Source organism: Platichthys flesus, chromosome 9 (genome assembly GCF_949316205.1).
Source record: "Platichthys flesus chromosome 9, fPlaFle2.1, whole genome shotgun sequence".
NCBI classification, from domain to species: Eukaryota; Metazoa; Chordata; class Actinopteri; order Pleuronectiformes; family Pleuronectidae; genus Platichthys; species Platichthys flesus.
The window spans coordinates 2,787,209-2,799,255 of NC_084953.1; the positions used below are offsets into that span (position 1 = coordinate 2,787,209).

The 12,047-nt window shown below is 44.1% G+C and overlaps 1 non-coding gene and 1 pseudogene across 1 annotated transcript; one reads left to right on the plus strand and one right to left on the minus strand.

Moving 5' to 3' along the window:
- Window positions 1–5,191: 5,191 nt before the first annotated feature.
- On the plus strand, window positions 5,192–5,350 carry LOC133961349 (U1 spliceosomal RNA). Its single transcript, XR_009921985.1, has one exon. It is a non-coding gene; the product is annotated as a U1 spliceosomal RNA (small nuclear RNA).
- A 347-nt stretch (window positions 5,351–5,697) lies between these two features.
- Window positions 5,698–5,835, minus strand: LOC133961359 (U2 spliceosomal RNA; annotated as a pseudogene).
- Between the last annotated feature and the right edge of the window lie 6,212 nt (window positions 5,836–12,047).

A 12,047-nucleotide genomic window follows, 5' to 3' on the forward strand; every position in this document is an offset into this window, starting at 1 on the left:
CATTTGTGAAGAAAAGCATAAATAACAGCAGGACCTTGGAGCTGGACCCCACAGAAGTAAATTCATAGTATTAGTTGCACCGGTGCTTCTCCGGGTATGAAATGCCAATAAAGGTCAATCAAATGTTTAAAGTTCAGAGTGTAACATTTAGGAGATAGGGATTTATTGGCAGCAATTGTATATAAAATGATCCTAGGGATGTTTTCACTAGTTTGCTTCATCTAAATTGTAAGAAGTGTAGTTTTCTTCACCCTAGAATGGATATTTTATATTTAAATACTTTATATTGTTTCGCCATGTTTTTTACAGTAGACCAAACTGGACGAACTTAACATCTTTAGATTTGTTATGGCAACAGAAGGGATATTCAGCTGCAACATGACTCCTCACCACTAGATGTCACTAAACTCCACACACTGAACCTTTAAATCTGGATTTGTTGTGAAAAGTTTTTGCCGTGAATGAAGTTCCATGATTTGCCGACTGATTCTGGGGGAAAAACACTCAACCCTGGTAATCTCCTTGAGGATCACCCGCTGTGTATCATTAGTGCTGATTTGCATCAAGAGTCCTCGGAACACAAGAGGCTACATTCTGCACGTAACTTCCACGAGAGCCTTCAGTGAGTTCCTGTGGAGCCGAGAGGAGAGTGAGTGTCTGCTCTAAATCATAAATCCCTGTTTTTAAAACCCGGGCGAGAGACAGGAACACCTTTCTCAGCACTTTCTTTTGTTCTCGGACGCGTTCAGCCATTCCTTTATGAAATTCATATTTTGTGAGTGAGGTTGCCTTTCTTCCTCGTGCACATGCTGACAGGGTTTTTGCATGTGTATCCTCCGGAGACAGATCCCTCTAATTGGGTGGTGTTTTACAGGCTTTGCAACAGAGCAGCTCGACCCTCCAGGGATTCTCAAGCAGACGCAAATCACATCCACACGTCTTTCTTCTTCCCTTTCCCTTTCCCCCCCCCCCTCCCATTCGAGATATAGACATTCAGAGACGTGGCCAATGCTGCGTGTAACATCCCGGCTCCCAATAAGTAGTAACGACTTTGAGAACCAAACCAAATCATTGAGCCGTCACTCAAAACAGAATTAAATGCAGAGATTTTCGCTGTTACAGAGAATCCTCATTATGAAGCTTAAATCACACAAATAAGACGATGCTCGGACATGAACTTCTTCCATTTTCACTTCCCCTTGTGTCTGCATTAGTTCAGACTTTTTTGCTATGCACCTCCAATACTGCAAATCCAGCCAAAAAACACTCCTTGATCACATCAGTGCAGCCAGAGCAGCAGTATGGAAATGCTTGTCATGGTTTGAGGGGAATTAATGAAAAGAAACTAAGCTATGAGCAGAGCAGAATGTGCCACTGAGTGCTCTTTATGTGCTGAAGGCTTACTTGGTCCGATTGTGTTTTTATGTCACCACTTCCTCCTTCACTGAGTTTTAACTTACAGGTTCACTGGACTGTCGAAACAGCCTCTCGGAAAATATTACGTTTGCAATAATTCAAGCCCACTTGTGGAGGAGAACCAGTATCTCCGGTGTTCCCCGCTCGTCTCTGTGTTCAGTCCCGTCTCCATCTGTTAGAGCCTGCTGTTTGGCTGACACCCCTCGAACACAGCCTGTGATCTGTCACACACCTGCGATGATGCTTCAGAGGAAATCATCTTATCACAAACAAAAATCACAAATGACAAAGTGCTTCCTTCGCAGCAAACTACTTTTGCCTTTCGCGTTAAGAACAGATTACACTGAAAACAGTCTGTTAAGCAAATAGATGAGAGCAGGGATTCAATGGTTTCTAGAGGAACCTGTGTCCCAGTAACTCCGTTCTGTGTTTGATGAACTGTTTGAGCAAGGTTTTCAAATATATTCCCTCAGTTACTGAACATTTAAACTTCTGCCACAGAAAGGAAAGATTAGCAGACCTGAGATAATTAGTTAGGGAATCATTTCTATCTAATTGCAAACAAATCCCACAATCAGACCAAAACTATTAATGAATTGATTCCATGCTAATATCCCTGCACCACAGAACTCATTCCCCTGCACCATAGAGTTCTGCTGCTGTACAAACATTGGGTGACATGTTCCTTCATTACCATGAATACTGGGACTACTTAACTCTGAATCAATCCCACCTACACCGTCCCGCTGGCATAGATGCCCACCGGAGCATCAAATAATGCATCGATCCAACAAACACACAATTTACTCCTGATTAAAGAACCACAACATGGGTGACCCACTTTTCTAGACGTCTGTCTTCAGCAGGAACAACCGGTGCCATGAAGAGAAGAAAGACGACAGATGGGAGAACACATTGTTGGGTTTGGTCTTTTCATTCAAATCCAGGATCCAATATGAAGGTAAGCATGTGAGTGAACCAGCTCGTCTCAATGCATAGGATGTATTGAAGCTACTTTAAACTGGGACTTACCAATACATTGTATGTTTCTGCATAAATGCCAAGAGTATACATAAACTGGGATGGCCCTCATTAGAACCCATCCATACGCCAAGTACTTGGGTATTAGTCCCCTGGATACTATGTTTCCTTATTCATCAAGCTCCATGTATTCTTCCTTGGGAAAATGTCCATAAAAAAAGTTGAAGCATCCTATCTTTCATTTTTAAGGTAAGAGATAAACAAAGTCCTGGATTCATCCCTGTGTCCTGATCCGTGCCAACTGTTCACGGAGTTTCATTAAAATCTGTTGAGCAGATTCTGCTGAAAACAAACAAACAAGAGGACGATCGAACACATCACCTCCCCGGCCGAGGTAACGAGGAGCTCGCAGGATGTTTGTTCCTCCTGAAAAGGTGCAGCTGGGAAAGAGCTTTGAACCTCCGAGAGATGTGATTGGACTCACAACAACTTTTCAGTCGTCTTATCTGGGCTTCTACCTTTTGAGTTTCCCTGCAATGCAAAGAGAAAAAGAAGTATGATAGAGTCTTGACTAATTTACCGTGAGCGGATGTGTGGTCAGAGGTAAACACAGACATACGCTCCACTGCTCCTTTACTCTGCTCCATCTCCCACGTCTTCCACCCCCCGGATGCTCATTACGCAGAGATGACCCGTTCTATCAAGGTGTCTGTGTCACAAAGCTGAGAGTCGTGAAAAGAAAAATCCTAAGTAGCAAACCTGACGAGTATGAACACGTCAGGGAAGCAATGTGTTTCACAATGAAGATGTCTTTCTCACTCTAATGCAGCTGCTGGCTCGGCTCCCTGATAGAGTGGAATTACCATCTTACTACTATCCCCCATTTGCATAATGTACGAGCTTCATTTTCACTGACTTGTATCCTGTCGGAAGCTGAAATGTTATTTTTTTTTGGCTTGAGAATCATTTCATCGCACGTGAAGTGGACGACCTTGATGAAGTGTGATGCCTCATCAACTGGAAAAGCAAAACGAATCACTTTAGAGCCTTTCCAAGATTTTTGTTCATCACCAGATGCACAGCAACACAGCAAATAAGAGCAGACACGCTGTCAGGGCTTTCATTTCCCTGTCATCTCCGATCCCCTGCAGGGAGCTCAGGAGGAGCCGCGGCAATTAATGACTTTTTTGGTCATTTAAACGAGGACACCATTGAATTTATGTTTCTCAGTGAGTTGACAAGTGTGTCTTCTCATGCCTTAGTTGCTTTAGGCCCATTACTTGTGATATGAGAAAATAAAGTGTAATACCAAAGTGAAGGCAGAGCCCGGCGTTAGACGTCCCAGGCAGTTTAATTTTGACTGCGCGGCTGCTTAGAGAGTGTGTAGCTGGATTGTTAGGTCCTGTAGAAAGTGACTCAGTAACATACTTTATGTGTGCAAGTACAAATTGAAATACTTGAATGTTTTTAATTTTGCGCTTTTTTTATTATTTAGTTTACAAATTAAAAGAATAACAAGGATACAGATCATTGAAACAAAGCAGAGTGATGTAAATACATTTGTTTTATACCTAAGACACAGATGAATCCAGAAGATGATGGTTGTGCAATATCCTGCAGCATAAATAATTTAGAACTCTTAAGGTCTAATGTTTGTTTCTCTGCATGATATTATTCACAGAATCTCTATTTAGGGCCAGAGCACTGACAGGATTAAAATTGTAAGAATTTGTATTATTATTATTATTTCCCTTTGGGGAAGCTTTTTCAGGGTTTAGAGATTCTCCAAAAGTTATGAAACTTTGCAGGAAATTCAAGGTCTATGGATATTTTAGTATTCTGGAGTACTTTGAATAAGGAGTTGCAAAATGGCTCAACAGCGCCCCCTGGAAGCAGCCCCTAGGTTTCCCGTTGACCGATCGTCACCAAAATCGGAACACAGGTGTATCGTGACCAGTGATATAAAAAAAGTCTCAAAGACCATTATGAAAAACGCAACAGGAAGCCGTCCATTTTGCATTGAGTGGCCATTTTTACTTTGACGTACCTGTTCCAGGGCTGTCATCAGATCAACTTCAAATTGAGATGAGTGTCATCACAACAAGACGGAGATACAAAGTAACCCAACGATTAACTGAACTGCTGTTTTGTATTCATACCTGTGTAACTCAGCTGGATATGCCCAGTGTGATCACATATTTGCTCCATATACACAAAGATAGACAGACAGTTGGTGAATACTGCCTGTTTTTTGCCTCTTTAATATTTAAATTACAGCTAATGTAGACATTTGTGTAATTATTTTTTAAAGGTTTCGTCGAGCCATTTTAACGCCATTGTACTTTTACATTTTATTATTGCATTAAAATATTGATTATCACACTAATTAAAAAGAAGTACGTGCACATCCCGGTGAACCTAAAAACATAAGGAATTAAAGTACAGGCCAATATTTGTTTTCGTCTTAGTTCAGTTTATTGGCAGGTGGTTAACCAACATCAAGGTTCATTAGCCGCCAAGAGAAAGTACTTCACAGATTGCACCCAACATTAAAGGAACATGAAAGGAATCCTATAAATGCTCTAGTTCCATGATGCATTTTATGTTTATTTTATAGGCGTATAAAGTACATTGAATTGCCTTGCAGTTGAAATTAAAAAAAGTCCCCAAAGGTTCCCAATTAACCAATAAGAAGAAATGTGTCTTCTTCTTCGGTTTATTGGTGGTAGCATTGGTAGAATCGTGTGTGTGGAGCTGCTGCTGAGTCCCAGCCCCCTGCAGCCGGTGCTTCAGTGAACATAGTGATGGAGACACCATGATCAAGGGTGGTTCACCCAGGGCGAGGCTCAGCCGTTGCACAACGGTTGTGCTGACCCATTTGAATTCCTTAAATGTGGGAGTCTCGACTGCATAATTTGTGGTAGTGGGGGGGCTGCGTTTGTGCTCTCCCCTAATAAAGTGTTTTAATCTTAAGAGAACAAGGAGCTGCTTCCACATGAGGAGCTGAGAAGAGGCTCCTCACAGCATCAGCTCAGGAACCAGGAGACACATCACATCCGCTGAGACTGCTAAATGTAATTGTTGTGCATTTGACAATAAACTCTTGAATCTGCTGTTTCATGTGAAATCCCTTTTACACACATTTACTTTGCAGTTTTTATGTAAAATGTTGAAACACTATCAACCGACTTCAGAAGTATGAGGAGTCAGAAGAAGTTTGATTCTATCACAGTTTATGCTGAAAAAAACAAAAGTAACAAGGAGAGAAAACCTGCTAATATCTTATTAAAATGGTGATATAGGAGTCACATGACTTGACTGGAGGTACTGCAATACCAGGTCGATGCGTGGAGTGGACGGAGCAAGCCCCTGTTCCATCTCCCAGTTCCAAAAATCTATTTAACATATGGTCATTTAGACAAAAGGCAGAGTAGCGATGAGACACTTCCGACATCACGTGTACCATCTTCTCACCTTCTCTCCCCTTAAAATATCTTAGGACACTTAATAAGACACTGCTATAGCTCCTTTGAAAAGTGATGGCTTCCAATGATGTATCTTTAATGACTCTGTTCTATGATCCTGCCCCATGATCCGGGCCTATCTTCTCCTTTGCAGGAAAAGCATATACAGAGCTGTCATCTGCCAAAGAGCAGATCAAAGAACACTTCAGTGCATTTTTGAGGATAATAATTACAGAACAACATTTCTCACCGTAGAAGGAAGTTAAATGACCAGAAATAACATGGATATGACCAGAGAAGACATGTACGCTCTGGTCTCCAGCACCATGGATCAGGCACAGAGGGACATTAATGACCTCAGAAATTCAATCTCCGGCTGGACTGCAGAGGAACATGCCATGTCCATGGATCATTATGATGGCTCCACACTGGGTCCTGTCACACTACAGAAGGTGGATGAATACCTGGAGGGCTTCTTTGCAAAGAAGCGAAGGTGTGCTGAGCCTTGTGGGAGAATCCAAGTTGACGAAGATGTCATACAGCAAATTCAATCTGCCTCAGTCCAGACATTGGAGCTGAGTTCCTCTACCTTAGCTTTTATGATAAGAACATTTTTCAGCAATTTAACGGAGGAGTGAGTGATTTTTTCCCCCATTAAAACTCTAAAAACATATTTGAATTTCGTTTTGCATTCATATTTTAAATTGTTACAATAATTATTTGAAATGTAATTATTGTCCCTGTTTAAACCTCTGTGTCTGTTTTTTTTTTAGGCAATGGAGAGAACTCGGTGAAGGAGAATATAATGAAGCTGTAAAGAAGCTGCTGATTTCTATGGGTGTGGATATGATGAGTGTCATCTCAGAATCAGTCATCAGAACCACCTTACAGTCAATGAGTCAGTTACCCAACACATATGAGAAGAATGAGAATAAGGAGAAAGAGTCCAAACTGTGTAGGACCTCTGATGGAGATGCCCCAGATGGAGTAGATCAGAATGAGAGGGAAAGACTTATTGAGGGGGTGGTGGATTTCCTCATGAATAAGTATTTGCTTAAAACCTATTTAGACTCATTCACAAAGTTACCCGAAACTTCCAGCACCGCCGCCTCAGAGAGACTCTCTTCTTCTAAGAGTGACATGCAAAAGAATGTGGAAATCTGCCTCATTCAGGCTTTCTCTGATGTGATCGGTGAAGATATCCCTGGGAGGATTTCATGTGAATTCACAGAGGCTATAGTGACTGAGGTAATGGATGTGGTCAACTCTGTCACTTCTATGGCCAAGCAACAGTTACTTGATACAGGATCGTTCAGTCCCATTGCTCCTCCCAGCATACAGCTGTCAGGGGTCAGTGAAGCCAGGACCCTGGCAGGTGCTATTTTGACCATGGAATCCTTCCTCACAGGACGAACCCATGAAATCATGAGTAGGTTCATGTCACAAGGGATGGAAAACATCAGAATCCTTGAGACAGAGGCCTACTCTGACCTCTCATCAGGATCAGAGGAGATAGGGGAGACAGTTTCCCCTGCAAACTCGTCTGAGGCAGACATCATTGAAACTGCTCCAGATCTCCTTGAGCCAATGAAAGTTGATGAGGCTCAAGAGGAGGAAGAGAAGGCAACAATTGTAATGTCCTCGACTCTAATATCAATGACAGAGGGAGATGACTCAGAAAGGGTAACCATCACTATCCTTCAGAAAGAGGCCTACTCCAGCCCGTCTAGAGCATCAGAGGAGGTATTTGAGGTTGCAGAAAAGTTAAGGACAGACAACACTGAGGAGGAAGAGGAGGCAACAATGGGAACCATCTCTCCCCTCATATCAAAGGAGGAGGGAGATGACTCAGACAGGGTAATCATCAGTATCCTTGAGAAAGAGGCCTACTCCAGCCCCTCTAGAGCATCAGAGGAGTTATTTGAGGTTGCAGAAAAGTTTGGGACAGACAACACTGAGGAGGAAGCGAAGGGAACAATGGAAATGTCCTCGACTCTAATATCAATGGAAGAGGGAGATGACACACACAGGGTAACCATCACTATCCTTGAGACAGAGGCCTACTCCAGCCCCTCTAGAGCATCAGAAGAGGTATTTGAGGTTGCAGAAAAGTTAGGGACAGACAACACTGAGGAGGAAGAGGAGGCAACAATGGGAACCATCTCTCCCCTCATATCAAAGGAGGAGGGAGATGACTCAGACAGGGTAATCATCAGTATCCTTGAGAAAGAGGCCTACTCCAGCCCATCTAGAGCATCAGAGGAGGTATTTGAGGTTGCAGAAAAGTTTGGGGCAGACAACACTGAGGAGGAAGCGAAGGCAACAATGGGAATGTCCTCGACTCTAATATCAATGGAAGAGGGAGATGACACACACAGGGTAACCATCACTATCCTTGAGACAGAGGCCTACTCCAGCCCCTCTAGAGCATCAGAAGAGGTATTTGAGGTTGCAGAAAAGTTAGGGACAGACAACACTGAGGAGGAAGAGGAGGCAACAATGGGAACCATCTCTCCCCTCATATCAAAGGAGGAGGGAGATGACTCAGACAGGGTAATCATCAGTATCCTTGAGAAAGAGGCCTACTCCAGCCCATCTAGAGCATCAGAGGAGGTATTTGAGGTTGCAGAAAAGTTTGGGGCAGACAACACTGAGGAGGAAGCGAAGGCAACAATGGGAATGTCCTCGACTCTAATATCAATGGAAGAGGGAGATGACTCACACAGGGTAACCATCACTATCCTTGAGACAGAGGCCTACTCCAGCCCCTCTAGAGCATCAGAGGAGGTATTTGAGGTTGCAGAAAAGTTAGGGACAGACAACACTGAGGAGGAAGAGGAGGCAACAATGGGAACGTCCTCGACTCCAATATCAATGGAAGAGGGAGATGACTCAGACATGGAAATCAACACTATCCTTGAGACAGAGGCCTACTCCAGCCCCTCTAGAGCATCAGTAGAGATAAAGGACGCCATTTCCATTGCAACCTCATTCGCCATATTAAAAATGTTTGAGGCAGACAACAATGAAACTGCTTCAGGCTTCCTTGAGCAGGTGAAACTTGATGAGGCTCAAGAGAAAGAAGAGGGTACAAAACTGGGAACCACGTCTCCTGTCATTTCCAAGGAGGAGGGAGATGACTCAGGTGGGGAAACCATCAGTATCCCTGAGACAGAGGCCTACTCCAGCCCCTCTAGAGCATTAGAGGATATATATGAGGTTGCAGAAATGTTTGATGCAGACATTATTGAAACAGCTTCATATGTCAATGAGCAGATAAGACTTGATGAGGCTCAAGAGGAGGAAGAGGAGGCAACAATGGGAACCACCTCTACCCTCATATCCAAGGAGGGAGATGACTCAGGCAGGGAATCCATCAGTATCCTTGAGACAGAGGCCTACTCCAGCCCCTCTAGAGCATCAGAGGAGGTATTTGAGGTTGCAGAAAGGTTTGAGGCAGACAACACTGAAACTGCTTCAGACCTCCTTGAGCAGATGAAAGTTGATGAGGCTCAAGAGGAGGTAGAGGAGGCAACAATGGGAACCATCTCTCCCCTCATATCCAAGGAGGGAGATGACTCAGGCAGGGAATCCATCAGTGTCCTTGAGACAGAGGTCTACTCCATCCCCTCTAGAGCATCAGAGGAGGTGTTTGAGGTTGCAGAAAAGTTTGAGGTCAACAACACTGAAACTGCTTCAGACCTCCTCGAGCAGATGAAAGTTGATGAGGTTCAAGAGGAGGTAGAGGAGGCAACAATGGGAACCACCTCTCCCCTCATATCCAAGGAGGAGGGAGATGACTCAGACAGAGAAACCATCAGTATCGCTGAGACAGAGGCCTTTTGCATCCCCTCTAGAGCATCAGACGAGATACAGGAGGAAGTTTCCTCTGCAAACTCAGAAGAGTTTGCAGAAAGTTTTGAGGCAGACAACACTGAAATGGCTTTAGATTTCAATGAGCAGATAAGACTTTATGAGGATCAAGAGGAGGAAGAGGAGGCAAAACTGGGAACCACATCTCCCCTCATATTTAGGGAGGAGGGAGATGACTCAAATACGGAAATCATCACTATCCTTGAGACAGAGGCCTACTCCAGCCCCTCTAGACCATCAGAGGAGGTATTTGAGGTTGCAGAAAGGTTTGAGGCCGACAACACTGAAACGGCTTCTTCTCCAATAACAATGGAGGAGGACGATGACTCAGACATAGAAATCATCACTATCTCTGACACAAAGGCCTATTGCAGCACCTATAGAGCATCAGAAGAAATAAAGGACGCAGTTTCCTTTGTGACCTCATTGTCCATTTTAAAAATGTTTCAGGCAGACACGAGTGAAACTACTTCAGATAACCAGGAGCAGGGGAAACTTGATGGGGCTAAAAAGAAGGACAAAGACTCCAAACTGCATAGCATCTCTCCGCTCATATCTGAGGAGGAGGGAGATGTATCAGAGAGGGAAAACATCTGTATCCTCGATACAGAGGCCGACTCCAGCCCCTCGAAAGCATCAGAGGAGATACAGGAGGAGGTTTCCTCTGCAAACTCTTCTGAGGTTGCAGAAAGGTTTGTGGCAGACAACACTGAAAGGGCTTTAGATGTCAATGAGCAGTTTATACTTGATGAGGCTCAAGAGGAGGAAGAGGAGGCAACAATGGGAACCACCTCTCCCCTCATATCCAAGGAGGCAGATGACTCAGACAGGGAATCCATTAGTATCCTTGAGACAGAGGCCTACTCCAGCCCCTCTAGAGCATCAGAGGAGGAATTTGAGGTTGCAGAAAGGTTTGAGGCCGACAATACTGAACCATTTTCAGACTTCATTGAGCAGATGAAAGTTGATGAGGCTCAAGAGAAAGAAGAGGAGGGAACAATGGAAACCACTTCTCCCCTCATATCGAAGGAGGAGGGAGATGACTCAGACAGGGAAATCATCACTATCCCTGAGACAGAGGTCTACTCCAGCCCCTCTAGAGCATCAGATGAGATAAAGGACACAGTTTCTTCTGCAAAATCTTCTGAGGTTGCAGAAAGGTTTGAGGCAGACAACACTGAAATGGTTTTAGATTTCAATGAGCAGATAAGATATGATGAGACTCAAGAGGAGGCAAAACTGTGTAGCATCTCTCCCCTCATATCCAAGGAGGAGGGAGATGACTCAGTCAGGGAGACCATCAGTATCCTTGAGACAGAGGCCTACTCCAGCCCCTCTAGAGCATCAGAGGTGTTATTTGAGGTTGCAGAAAAGTTTGAGGCCCACAACACTGCAACGGCTTCAGATCTCCTTGAGCGAATGGAAGTTGATGAGGCTCAAGAGAAAGAAGAGGAGGGAACAATGGAAACCACCTCTCCCCTCATATCTAAGGAGGAGGGAGATGACTCAGACAGGGAAATCATCACTATCCCTGAGACAGAGGTCTACTCCAGCCCCTCTAGAGCATCAGATGAGATAAAGGACACAGTTTCTTCTGCAAAATCTTCTGAGGTTGCAGAAAGGTTTGAGGCAGACAACACTGAAATGGTTTTAGATTTCAATGAGCAGATAAGATATGATGAGACTCAAGAGGAGGCAAAACTGTGTAGCATCTCTCCCCTCATATCCAAGGAGGAGGGAGATGACTCAGTCAGGGAGACCATCAGTATCCTTGAGACAGAGGCCTACTCCAGCCCCTCTAGAACATCAGAGGAGTTATTTGAGGTTGCAGAAAAGTTTGAGGCCCACAACACTGCAACGGCTTCAGATCTCCTTGAGCGAATGGAAGTTGATGAGGCTCAAGAGAAAGAAGAGGAGGGAACAATGGAAACCACCTCGACCCTCATATCTAAGGAGGAGGGAGAAGACTCAGACAGGGAAATCATCACTATCCCTGAGGCAGAGGTCTACTCCAGCCCCTCTAGAGCATCAGATGAGATAAAGGACACAGTTTCTTCTGCAAAATCTTCTGAGGTTGCAGAAAGGTTTGAGGCAGACAACACTGAAATGGCTTTAGATTTCAATGAGCAGATAAGATATGATGAGACTCAAGAGGAGGAAAAACTGCGTAGCACCTCTCCCCTCATATCCAAGGAGGAGGGAGATGACTCAGTCAGGGAGACCATCAGTATCCCTGAGACAGAGGCCTACTCCAGCCCCTCTAGAACATCAGAGGAGTTATTTGAGGTTGCAGAAAAGTTTGAGGCCCACAAC